The following is a 14,630-nucleotide window of genomic DNA, read 5'->3' on the forward strand; positions in this document are numbered from 1 at the left end:
AACTCTGCCCCCTAAGCCTTGCTACTCCCAACACACATTAGGTACCAGAACCTACAAGAGCTCCCAATTTGTACTTGTGTACTTAATTCCAATCACATTACATTGCTCTTTACCTGAATAACAACTAGTTCTTTTTGCAATGAACAAAATCTTATATAATAAAAGGCTGATGTGCAAATCGACATAATGGTGGAATGACTGGCCACTATCATGCGCACTGACCACCAGGGGGCAGATGCTCAAGGCAGGAGCTGTCCCCTGGTGGTCAGTATGCTCCCACAGGGGGAGCTCTGCTCAGCCAGAAGCCGGGCTCATGGCTGGTGAGCACAGCAGTGGTGGCAGGAGCCTCTCCCGTTGTTAGTTGGACATCCCCTGAGGGCTCCAGGACTATGAGAGGGCACAGGCCGGGCTGAAGGACCCCTCCCTGCCCCTAAGTGCATGAATTTCATGCACCAGGCCTTTAGTAAATCTATATAAAGGGTATAATGGAATTATCTTAATATGGTCAAATTTATCAGTCTTGTTTTGTCATGAGTATTTTGTGTCTCGTGAGGGGCTTAAAATTAAAAATAAAACATATTACTCTAAAATATGCTTTTCTAAACATTAAAGCACTGTTCTTTTTTCATTTTTGTGTGGTTTAAAGTAGGTACCTATTTTCATTTTCCCCCTATTGATAATTAATTGACCCAATATCATTTAATGAACGAGCTATCTTCACCTAACAAATTTCAATGTTATCTGTGCATATATAGCTTTTTAAAAATAGCTTTTGATGTGTGCATGGTGTTCTTTTGTGCTCACTGGTTCAATGCATTGATTTATTGTCTTTCTTTGAAACCACTGTAGCACAGTCTTAACTATTTTTGCTTTGTAATAAGTTTTTGTATCTGATAAATCAAGTTTTAGTTTCTCCTCTTCTTCTCCTTCCTATTCCTTTTTTTTGGGGGGGGGGGGTAAGATTTTCTCAACTATTCTTATCTATTTAGTCATCAACATAAATAGGTATTAGAGTATGAAGTTTTATAAAATATCCTATTGGAAGTTTGATTATAATTTATTAAATATATAGATCACTTTAGGAGCATGACATTTTATGAAGTGAGCTCTCTACCATAGAGCATTTAAAATGTCAATAAGAATATTCTTTTTCTATTTTTTGTTAATATATTTTTATTGACCTCAAAGGGGAAGGGAGAGGGAGCAAGAGAGAGAAACATCAATGATGAGAGGGAATCACTGATCAGCTGCCTCCTGCATGCCCCCTAATGGGGATCGAGCCCGCAACCCAGGCATATGCCCTTGACCGGAATCGAACCCGGGACCCTTCAGTCCGTAGGTTGACGCTCTATCCATTGAGCCAAACTGGCTAGGGCTCAACAAGTATATTTTCCATTCTACAAGTACTTTTAGATTATTTTTCAAAGATTTTTTTATATTTTATTTCTTCTTGCTCATGTTTTGATTTTTTCTTTACTCCCTTACACACATTAAATACACTCATTTATATTTGAACTTATAAAACCTTTTTAATATATGCCCAAGTAAAGACTATGGTATGTGAAATTCCCATATACTCACCACTCTGCTTCAACAGTTATCAAATCAAAGTCAGTTTCAGCTCATCAAATCCCCCTGTTTTGTTATTTTGAAGCCAACTCTAGATAGCATAAATTTCATTCATAAGTATTCATGAGGATTATTATACTAAGAACTTTAAAATATAATTATTTAAAAACTATTCTTAATTTTATCTGATATTTAATCAACTTTAAATCCTTGATTGTTTTATAAATTTTAAACAGTTTGCTTAATCATGACCCAAACATGCTCCAAATATTACATAAGATAGGTCTCAGTTACAGGCCAAATTGTATGTGTCTCCCCCCCCCCCCCCCATTTATATTTTAAAGGCCCAACCCTCATCACCTCAGAATGGTGACTTGTATTTGGAGATAAGGCCTCAGGGGTGCGGCTAAAGGCCAAGATAGGACAGAAGGATGGGGCTGTCACCTAGGTAAGCCCAGAGGACATAGCCTGGATCCAAAGAAGGATTATTATGGAGTTTTAAAATCTAATGGAGTTTACTCACTTGGTTTTGGACTTGCTGGGATCTGTGTGCCCTATCTTCCCCAATTGTTTTCTTTTGGAATTGGAATGTCTATTCAATGCCTGTCCCATCATTGCATTTTGGAAGCAGCTAGCTTGTCAGATTTCACAGATTCACAGCTGGAAAGGAACTCTGCCAAGGTGATTAAGTTAAAATGAGACAATTAGGGTGGTCCCCCTTACAATTTGACTAGCGTCCTTATAAGAGGAAATTTGGAAACTCAGGGAAACATCAGTGGTACAGGAACACAGGGAAAAGCCGTGAGAACCAGTGAGAATGTGGCCACCTGCAAGCCATAGAGAGAAGCGTCAGAAGGAACCAAACCTTGTTCTTGGACTTCCAGCCTTCAGAACTGAGAAAATATATTTCTGTTTTTTAAGTCACCCAGTCTTTGGTATTTGCTTTGTCAGCTCTAGCAAACAAATACTATATTTTTAAAATTCTATGTATTCCTCTTGCCTATTTTTTTAAAATTTTTAAAATTTTCTTATAATTTGAAGGAAAAAAAAGGGTCAGTCATTTGTCCTGTAGAGACTTCCACAGTCTAGGTTTTGCTGATTGCATCACCGTGGCATTCTATGAGAGTATGTTTTGTTACCCTATATTTCCCATAAACCAATAGTTGGATATAGAAGCTTGATTAAGTGCACATTCAATATTTTGACAGGAATACTTCACAGATGGTGTTGTGTACTTTCATCAAGAGGCTCATTATGCCTATTTGTCTCCTTTTGTGATAAGATTAATCAGTCTATTTAGGTGATTTGGCCTGATCCTTGGATTTTAAAGTTTCCATGTTCTTTTTATCTAATGATTTAACAGCCATTAATGGTCATCACAAAGATTCATAATTTCATTAGGGGTTGCAAAAATGCTGATTAATTAAGTCTATCATTCCATCTTCAATTATTAAATGGACTATTTCTTTTAAAAAAGTTATTAACTATTTGATTATCTTGATGTACAATTTGAATTTTGGAATAAATGTGGATAGCCCCCCCCCCCAACCCCCCCCCCATTGATTTCAGACAGAAAGGTAGAGGGAGAGAGAGAGATAGAAACATCAATGATGAGAGAGAATCATTGATGGACTGCCTCCTGCACACCCCCTACTGAGATCAAGCCCACAACCTGGGCATGTGCTCTGACCAGGAATTGAACCCTGACTTCCTGGTTCATAGGTCGATGTTCAACCACTGAGTCACACTGGCTGGCATAGCTTTCTTTTATTTAAGTGTTTAGTATAATGTTTTGGTTGTCTGGAATCCTTCATAGGTGGCCTATGAGTTTTTGTTTAAATATTATTATAAGCTGATGGATTTTAACTATTTGATATTTCCATTATTTTTTTGTGTGCATGCTCAAATTATTTCATTTTTGGCTAATGTGGGGCCTCTTCATTTGTTCCAAGTCTTTTTGACATAGCTATAGTAGTCTTTAATAGCGTCATTGCTTTCTGATATGACAAGGTATTCTAATATTAACACTTATGCTTTCTTTCCCAGCCAGTTCTCCAAGTAATCCTTGTACCTTTTAGTGAGAAATAATATTTGCAGATCATAATTTTTTATGCTAATTATAAAAATTTATTTTATATACTATATCTCTTTATATCTACATTTGAAGTCTTTCTGAACTTTTCAAAAAAAAATGAAAACTCTCACCATGATGCTTTGTCTCCTTGAGTGTTCTATAGCTTTTCATTGGTAGCTCATATTTGAAAATTTACATATGTGACTCCTTTGTTGCTTAGATTGACAGTATGTTTCTGTGAAGGAGATTTGCCTTTGCAGCTGCTACAGATTTGGGTCCACAATAAAATAAAGGAGTTTGCCCTTAAATTTTGCACAAAATAGTGTATATTTAAGCTATCAACTCACATAAGGAACCAGATAGTGGCTAATACTCTGGAAGAATGGTTTTCTTCCTTCTCAGAGCCAAGGTTAAAATACCAAAGTATTTTTGCTATCTATTTCTGAATTTACTTTTTTGTTGTTGTTTTTCACCCTTTCTCTGGTCACTGAGACTTGGGTTTGACTTTATGAAACCTCTGTGATTGAATTTCCTACTCTGTATCACCTCTTTAGACCCATGTTCTTCTTCCCTCCTCCATAGATTTGATTGATTTATTGTCATTTTTTTATATATTAGTCCATCCATTCATCTAGGAATTTACAGTCATGATTTTCAGGATTTCTCATTCATAATTTTTCCGTATACTGAAATTCTTCAAAATGTATGTATTTTTAAATACTTTTTCTTCTTCCTAGGAGACTTATTCTTTCTGAGTAAGAGGTTAAATTGTGGATTATTGAACTCAGATCCAAGGATTCTGATATGGTAGGCCTGGGCTAAGGCCAGGAGTACCCTTTTATTTTATTCCAGTAAGGAGCTCAGAAGATTCTGATGCAGTTGTCCTGAGAATCACAGTTTTGTGAGACACTCTAGGAAGAATTTTGTATTTGTTATCCTATAGGCAATAGGGAATTAGCAAGTGTTTTCAAGCAGAGCTGTACATTCATCATTATTGCACTTTACTAACCTTTTCATCTATAGGAAACACTTTGTGGCTTGTCTCTGTCATATCTGAATTTGCCAGCATCACTACTCTGGAACGTTGGAGCCATTACTAAGTAGAATAAGGGTTACTTGAACACGACCAGCGCAATGCAGTGACAGTCCATTTGATAACCCAGACTGCTACTAAGTAACTAAGGGGCAGAAGCATAAACAGTGTGGAGACAAGGACAGAGCGATGGTTTATATCCAGTCCCCAATGGTGCGGAGGGGCATGGCTGGAGATTTCATCATCTACTCAGAACCGTGAAACAGTGTACATACAATTTAAAACACATACTTGTTTATTTCTGGAATTTCCCATTTAATATTTCTGGGCCTTGGTTGACCAAAGTAACTGAAAATCCTGGGAAGCGAAACTGCAGATAGGATGGGCTCGGGAACTATTGAGCTCTGGTAGCACTAGAGAGAACGAGAGAATAGACTCATGTGGGAGAAACAGGCAGGTAGGAGATGAGAAAGGAGGCTATAGAAAGTTCCAATGAAAGTTGAGAGAGAGTGTGGCCACCGGATATTTTTGAGGCAAATTCAAGGGTTTAGTGATGGAGTGAATATTGGTTATGAGGAGGAGGGAGGACTCAGTGATGACTGAGGGTGAGTCCTTTGTCTTTGGAAAGGTATTTGATTTCGGGGAGATGAATTTTTGTTGCTGCTCAACTTTTCTATATTTAGAAGTTCATGTTTTCTTAGGATATAGTATTTGACTATGCAATTAAAATAACTTTGTGACATTTTCTAAGAGACTATTAAACACATACACACACATAATAGAAAGATACGTTATGTCCTATCAACCTTGTGTATATTCTAAGCTTGATATTTGAAGGTAAATGTTATGCAACATCATTTTAAGTATTTTTTCCTTTTGGCATTTGGGAGAATCACAACAGACTTTTTTTTTTTTTTTAAAGAAAAAAGTAGAACTAGAAAAAGTCACACAAAACCAAATGTCATAAGGGATCAAAACCTTCTCAAGCTTTATGACTGATTCCTAGGGTAAAATCAGGATGCTTTTCTGACAGTTTCCAAAATAGCCTAATAGAAGAGAAATATCATTCTGAATTCACTTGAGCAATAAGCAGCAAAACCCAGGACAGTAGTTGTTCTAACCTCACCTGGAGGGATATTCAAAGCCAATGGTACTTAGCTAGAATATCATCTAGTCACCTGTTGTAGGAAAATCTTATAATATAATTATAAATTAGGGCAGTATAAACAATACAAGCTAGCAATCACATCACACCCTTGGTCTTCTGAAAGCACAGTAAAAGAATAATTTTAAAAGTCTTAATTGGAATCTCTTCTGGAATTGACGCTGTGCACAAACTTGGTGTACCTATTGCTCCACCCTTCACCTTTTACTTCCTGGAACATATGCTACTCTATTTTAATAGCTCACAAGTCCATAGGAGAGATAAGTCCTTTATGAGGGAGTTTTAAATGACACCATGTTCTGAATATGCAATCCTCTGTTTTTCATGGTTGCTGGCTTTCAATAGATGCTTTGAATCATGGAATCTCAGAATTCATATTAAGTGAGGTTCAGGAAATTGAATAGAGAGTAGGAAACACATGGATTTTCCAGCCCATTTTTTAAAGGAAAAAGATTTTTTAGTTGCTCAACAAGTATGTGTCAGTCTAACATTTTCAACATAGGTTCTATTTTGAAAATCCAGCAATAAATATAGTTTAAAAGTTTTCCTTAAGTGTTTAGCCAGTCTATTGATAGACTTTCCATTCTGGAAAAGACCTGTAACTTTCTCTGATATGTATTCTTTCCCGTTGCTAACTCAGTAAAGCTCTTGCATCTGGAAGATCTAATGAGGTTGTTTCATGATGATGTCATAAAAGACTAAGTTGCTGGAAGGGGAGCACCTCACTTGGCAATGGTTTTACACTGAATGTGGGTTTCTAATGGGGGGAGTTCATGACTGCACATCTGGGGGGGGAATGCTGGAAACAGGCATGGGTGTCACTAGTTGTGGAACCTATGTAACCTTTTTATGTCTCAGTTTACTCATCTATAAAATGAGGTTCTCTGGAGGTTTAGCAATGATGATATAGGTAAAATCCTTAGTGCACAGTAGATTTTCAATAAAATATATCTTCTATACATAAAGTGCTTTTTTTTTCCTTAATCCTCACTTGAGGATATTTTTCCATTTATTTTTAGAGAGGGTGGAAGGGAGAGAGACACACACAGAGAGAAACGTCGATGTGAGAGAGACCCAACAGTTGGTTGCCTTCACACACACGCCCCGACCAGGGCCGGGGGCTGAGGTATATGCCCTTAACTGGAATGGAACCCTGGATGGACCCTTCAGTCTGCAGGCTGATGCTCTACCCACTGAGCAAACTGGCTAGGACATAAAATGCTTTTTCAGTGTAGTTGCAAAGTTTGTCATAAGAGTTTATTATAGTCTCTATGAAGTAATCCTGTTCAAAGTCAGTGTTGAATGGTGTTTTAAATAAAAATAAAAGGCACTCCATTATTGTTTGCTGTTAATTGCTTTCCTTTTCAGAACCTGTGGGATTAGAGTCAGTAGTCTCTCCCTAGAGTGTCTCATGGTTGCTGGTTTTCAATAGATGCTTTGAATCATGGAATCTCAGAGCAGTGAGGGATTTAGAGATCATAGTTCCACTTAACTACCTTTGTGTGTGTGTGTGTGTATGCAATTTTTCACATGAAAATCCTGAAGCATACATCAAGAGAAGAAAACAACATTGATTTGAAGTTGTATTTAAATTTGATTCCCAACTCTGTCACTAACTAGCTGTGTACTACTGGGTAAATCATTTTATTTTCCTGAGACTATTTATTTATCTGAAAAATAGATTAATAGTTATAAAAATTAAATCAGATATTATATATGTAGAAACCTAGCAGAGTGTCTGATGCTGTAGGGTTTAATGTTGGTTTCAAGAAAGGAGGAAATAAACAAAAGAGACAGAAAATGGGACAAATAGAAAGCACAAAATAGGATAGCAGAAATGTATCCAAATCATCAGTACTTAAAATTAATGAAAATGAACCAATTTCTTCATTTGAAAGGCAAAATGTATCAGATTGAAAAACAAATATGGAAAGAGGCTATATGCTTTTGCAAGTGTCACACCTAAAACCTAAAGATCGAGAAAATATACTGGGTTAGCTATAGTAAAACTAGAAGACTTTTGTCATATAATGTAACCTTGTCGCAGGAATGCTATCCAATCTCCTTTGCTACATTGTATTGATTAGAAGGAAGTCACATGTCTTGCCTGCACTCAAGGGAAGCAGGTTACTCAATAGCTTGAACACCAGGGGGCAGAAATCCTTGGGCGGTATCCACCACGGTGAGAGAGCACAGTGGTAGGAAAACAAAGATGAAGGGTGGCAGGAATTGGACTTTGAAAATACTTGGGTGCCATGTGTGAAATCTAAAGTAAATAGAGTAAAAGTTACATTGAAGCTTACATTTATGCTTATATTTTTGAAAAGAGCTTTTTAAAAAAATTAATAGCGTAAACAAGTTTTTACAGAGACCATGTTAATGTATCTTGGATTTTTAAGAGTTTTGGAAAATATAGAACTATTCCCATCAAAAAGAAGAAAAAAATAATTTGTAATTTTAACTTTCAGATCAGGTACTTTATATTGGTTCACTTCTAAAGTTTTGGTAAAAAGAAAAAGATGCACAAAGTTTGCAAACCTTTCTTGTCTTTGAGTTATACAACATCAATTTATTTGAGGAAATGTTTTCTAGCCTACCCGTTGGAGCATTAGAGAATAATAAAGATCTGACCTACATGTTGACTTTTTTCTTTCATTCCTCTCTTAAAAAATAGCTGCAAGGCAAGTGTGTCTGCCACCCACTCATTCTGGAGATACCTTTGCTTTGGGCTTCAGTCAGGTTGAAAGGAATTTTGGGCTCCTTGTGGACCAGAAAAATGCAAGACAAGATCGGTGTGTATTTTTTATAATTTGATGAATCTGTTCTTCCCTGATGAGAGACTTTTAATGACCCTCCAATGATTAGAATCTAAATATTTCCCCTTGTTTTTTAAAATGATGGGAAATGTCAGATATCTGCATCTACTAGTATATTTATACCTGTATCTATGGTCGTTACCATTATATCATATAGATATTTTCTATGTTGTCTCACTGGATCATTGTGAGGATCAAAGATAATAGACAAGAAAGAATTTTTATCAGTTTCCTCTCCCACTACAGTGCTATAAATCTCTTGAAGGCAGGAATCAGGCTTTATCTATCCCTGTGCTGCCAAATGTGTCTGGCATATTGCTTGACTCATAGAACAGGAAATCAGTAAACTTTACATTGCATATCCAGATTCCTGCTAGCATCAGAGAGTGGTGAACATAATATGAATGGTTTTAGCTAGATAACTAGATAACTAGATAACTAGGTAACCTGAGGAATATTTCTCTCTGAACTTGACATGTTCTCTAACAAATGGTAAAAAGGACTAGTTAGTGGAAAAACTATAAACGTGGGAATCAGGGAGATTGTGGTTGTTATTATTACTTTTTAACAGGTTTTTTAAAAAAATATTTTTATTGATTTCAGAGAGGAAGTAAGAGGGAGAGAGAGAAACATCAATGATGAGAGAGAATCATTGATCAGCTGCCTCCTGAATGCCCCCTAGAGGGGACTGACCCCGTAACCCGGGCATGTGCCCTTCACCAGAATTGAACTCCGGACCTTTCAGTCCACAGTCCCACACTCTATCCACTGAGCCAAACTGAGTAGGGCTGTGGTTGTTATTTTAACGGACATCAGGAGAGGTGCATATTCTGCACACCTAATATAGGTAGGTATGAATTTTAGCTAAGATGTTACAGAGTGTGTAAGGCTGTCAGGGGTGTAAGAGGCTTTAGAGATCTCTGAGTTCAGTATCTTCCCTTTTTTAAAAAAATCCTCACCTGATTTTTAATCCATTGATTTTCAGTGAGAGTGGAAAACAGAGGGAAAGACAGAGAGAAATATCGATGTTAGAGAAACACATTGATTGGTTGCCTCTTGCACCTGCTCTGACCAGGGTCCGGGCCGGGGAAGATCCTGCAACCAAGGTATGTGCCCGTGACCAAAATTGAACTTGGGACCCTTTGGTCTGCAGGCCAAAGCTCTATCCACTGAGCAATACTGGCTAGGGCTTAGGCAACTTTCTTAGCCTCCCTGTAACTTAGTTCTCTCACCTGAGAATTACAAGAGAATTAAATATATTCATGTAATTCAAAGCATTCCATTTATAGTTATTGAGGAAGCAGTGACTGGCAAACTCAAAATTTTACAACCCAAATGCAAATGCAGGATATTTTAAGTAGTCCACTTTAAAAATGTACTTTTTATACAGTCCTGGCCCACCTTTAACCTCTTCAATGAATGGATCAAGTAGAGACTACTTCTTATTATTTTGAAGTTGGGGTGGCCTGTATGCCAAGCTTCTTTCTTAGTATGCAGAGAGCCCTTTGCATTGTAAGCAGTGGCCTGACAAATTGCTGTACTCCTTTCAAGTGATTTAGCCAAACCATTCCCCCAGTGCTGACAAAGCATCAATTCCCACTCACTTCCCAAAGTGCTGCCTTTATCTACCATTTTAGGAAGACAGAGAGCTTAGAGGGAGTAGTATCCAATTATTTAAATGTGAGAGCCCAACTTTATAGATAATATATGTTTCTCTCCCTTTCTCTCTACTGCATAGAGAGCAAAGGGTTATGGTTATGAACTGAAACATTGCCTACCAATGTGAAATTTATGGGGAGAATTTTAATAAATACATGGATATTTCAGCATCATTTATTGATGGAAACACAGAGTTAAATTGATTGAAACTAATTTGTACAGGCTGTGGTTTACAGGTAAGAAATGAACACCAAAACTATGGAACATTGTCAACGTAAATATATATATTTGATTTTAGGGGTATTTTTTGGTTGTTTACGTCATTTTGGTAATGATCTTATATTTGTCATCACAAAATATAGAATATTTCTAGAAATTTGCATTTGAAGGGTGAAAGATGCTTCTTTGTATCAATGATTTTATTATGACAGAGACAGGATTGGTCTTATTTTTATGAACCCATTACATTTTTTAATTGAAATTTGAGGATTTGGATTTTTTCTTTAGAGTCATACCTTTTATTAATTGACTTAGTGCTATTTTGTGGAGTATTTCTTTAATATTATGGTGAAGTCCTTTTGCTTTAAGCTCTGTAACTGCTATTTATATTCCTAATGGAATATTAAGATCTTGGAGGCTTCTAGAGTTTCCCTTATTGCAACCATCTACTATTAAAAGACTGAATTGTTGGTCTCAAAGGATAAAACAGCACTCAGCCTTGTTGTGTGTTACAATTTAATATTCAACTTATAAAAACTGCTCAAAACTAATCTTCATTTTGCAAATACCTAGGATTTGAGGCATTGGTTTGTGAGAAATCTGTACCATTTTTGGCAGTGCTCTTTTATACAATATTGATAAATTATTATCAGTTGCTGTTTTGTTATTCTATTTCTTTAAAAATATTGTTATATAGAATTGATTGCCAGGAGTCTCAAGGTTTATTTATTTTAAATATATATCCTATTAATTTCAGAGAGAGGAAGGGAGAGGGAGAGATAGAAACATCGAAGAGAGAGAAACATCAATCAGCTGCCTCCTGCATGCTCCCTACTGGGGTTCAAGCTAGCATCCCAGGCATGTGCTCTGACTGAAAATCTAACCTATGACCTCCTGGTGCATGGGAGGACACTCAATCAACTGAGCTGACACTGGTGGGCAAAATTCGAGGTTTAGTCCTGAATTTTCCTTTAGCTTACGTTGGTAACTTAACCTCTGTATGTCTTGGTGTCCTGATTTATAAAATGAAGAGGAGGAAGTTATGAGGTCAGACTAGGACATCCTCAAAATTTATTTTCTCTTTTGCACTCTGATCTTACCCATTGCATATTGTAGACTACAATTGGCAGACTTGGACTGTTCTGATGAGGATAAGATAGTTGAGATTAAAAAAGAAGGCAAATTGGAGGAAGTACTTCAGGTCGGATGGGACCCTGGGAAATTAAACTATCTACAGAGGAAGGTTCTAGCAGAGATGACTCAGAAGTCCCACATATGGGCCAAAATGGCTTTACAAAATTAGGTGAGCATGGTAATACATCACTAACAGGATGGTGGCTGTGGAAAGGTGCAGGCACATTCTTGGAAGGAGAGTTTGCAGAGGGAAACCACAGTCAGCAGGTTATACTCAGGACCGTGTGACACAGAAGCATGGCTCTGGATGCGGAACAGAAAGGCACAAGAGCAACAGGGACCAGTCATAGGGGATGGGTCAGGTCAGCATGAGATAAAGCATAGGAAATGCTGCAACTGGGAGCCTATAGCATTGTCAACAGCTCATCTCTGATATAGACATTGGGTCTGCTGGCAGAAAAATATTAATTCTAAACTCTACCAACTATAGGTATTACTATGTCTAAAACCAAGAATATCTTATGAGGAATTATGAGTGAAAAAAGGAGAAAAGTGTGAACAGAACCACCATGCTTTGTCTGCCCTTTCTCTTTTGTAAGACCTCATTAGTGTTTTTTTCCTTCCTTATTCAGAGAAATGATGGAGGAGAAGGGTAGGTACTTAGGGAAAGAGATTTTAAAAACTGCCAGTATCTGTTTTAGCTAGCATGGGAAGGATGTTTCCTTGGTTACAGATCTTTATATGTAGTAGAATTATGATAAAAACACTTTAGGGAAAATTACTTGATTGCTGGGAGGTATGAGACTTTTTCAACAAATATTTCATTGAATAGAAATAGATTGAACACCTGCTATGTGTAAAGCTTTGAACTGAGTGCTCTGGGGGCTATTAAAAATTATACCACATTATTCCTGGCCCTGAGGAATTCATGAGAGAGAGAGAGAGAGAGAGAGAGAGAGAGAGAGAGAGAGAGAGAGAGAACACACAGAGCAGTGATTAAATAATAAAGTAAGGCTTACTAGTAAATATCCATATAGAATGTGATGGTATCCAGGGGGTTTCTCTCCCCTCCCCTCTGAGTTCTGAATCATTTGAGAAATAAGAAATATAAAGCAGCCCTACCTGGTTTGACTTAGTGGGTAGACCGTCAGCCTGTAGACTGAAGGATCCCAGGTTTGATTCCAGTCAGGGGCATGTGCCTGGGTTGTGAACTAGATCCCCAATCAATGATCCTTTCTCATTATTGATGTTTCTATCTCTCTCCCCATCTCCTTTCCTCAATAATAATAATAAAAAAATAAATATAAAGCACATAGGGCAATAGATTACCTTTATTTCTAGTAGATAAAGGCTAGATTGAAGTGCACACCTTTTTGCATGGATCTCAGAGGTAGGCCTGACACTGAAGTCCAGAATGAGTCAAACTCACTCTCTTGGCCAGGCAGTGCCCTTTCCCCTTAGAACAGAGAGTAACCAATCTTTATGGAAGAAAAAGAGAGGAGCTAAGTAGAAAATTATAACTTTATATTTCCTTACTTTACTCTGAGATGAAGTGAATAAGGGAAGAGACAGGTCAATAATTAAGGTCCTTTTTAGGGAAAGATTCTCAGTGAGTGGGGAAGAAATGTTTCCCATAACAAAGAAATGGAGAAAGTGCATGCAAAGTGTCGAAGCAGTGTTCAGACTTCAGGTGTTAGAGATAGAAAGGGCCCTCTGGGCCTGAGCGTGCCAGGAAGGTTTTATGGGAGGGAAAGGATTTGAGCTGGCTTTTCAGTGATAATAACTTTTATACAGCATGGAAGAGCTTGCCGGTAGGGGTGGTGGGAACGATGTGAGCAAAGTATTGGAAACATAAGAAATGATGTGAACTCCAAAGTGGAATGATGATAGTGGAAACTGAAAAGGAGGGTAAAGGTAGGAAACTTATGAAAGGGTTTCTACTGAAGAGCGAACATGTGGGAGAGGAGAAAAGAAGGAGCATTAGGGCTTGTGCGAAGAAGGGGTCTGTGTTCTCATTCTCCTTTGTGACCTTAGTATGTCAACTAACCTCTGTAGGCTTGTCTCAGTTTCCTCATCAGAAAATTAGAAGAGATTGGATAGCTAGGCTTCTCTAGGATTTGGTTAGTTAACATGGCTGGTCTTGCTGGGAAAAGCTATTAAAGTAGTCAAGCAGAGCCTAGCCCAGCCGTGGGCAAACTACGGCCCGCGGGCGTTTGAAATGAATAAAACTAAAAAAAGACCGTACCCTTTTATGTAATGATGTTTACTTTGAATTTGTATTAGTTCACACAAACACTCCATCCAGGCTTTTGTTCCGGCCCTCCGGTCCAGTTTAAGAACCCATTGTGGCCCTCGAGTCAAAAAGTTTGCCCCCCCTGGCCTAGCCAGTGTGGCTGTGGTTGAGCGTCAACCTAAGAACTAGGATGGTGGTTAGCAAACCGCAGCTTACGAGCCACATACGGCTCTTTGGCCCCTTGAGCGTGGCTCTTCCACAAAATACCACGTGTGGGTGCGCACGTACAGTGCGATTGAAACTTCGTGGCCCATGTGCAGAAGTCGGTTTTCGGAAAGGAGATAGATGAAACAAGTATACAAGGTGAGTGTGGATGGGAGAGTTGGAAGGGGTCGACCTCAGCGAATGTACCTCAATCAGATTGAGGACGTTTTTAACAAAGGCCAGCTTAGGAGTACCCTAATTAAGTTAATAACAATGTACCTACCTATATAGTTTAAGTTTAAAAAATTTGGCTCTCAAAAGAAATTTCAGTCGTTGTACTGTTGATATTTGGCTCTGTTGACTAATGAGTTTGCTGACCACTGAACTAGGAGGTCACAGTTCGATTCCTGGTCAGGGCACATCCCCAGTGTGGATGTGCAGGAGGCAGCCGATCAATGACTCTCTCATCATTGATGTTTCTATCTCTCTCTCTCTGTTTCTCTCTGAAATCAATAAAAGTATAT

Source organism: Myotis nattereri (genome assembly GCF_964212035.1).
Source record: "Myotis nattereri genome assembly, chromosome: 10".
In the NCBI taxonomy this organism is placed as follows: domain Eukaryota; kingdom Metazoa; phylum Chordata; class Mammalia; order Chiroptera; family Vespertilionidae; genus Myotis; species Myotis nattereri.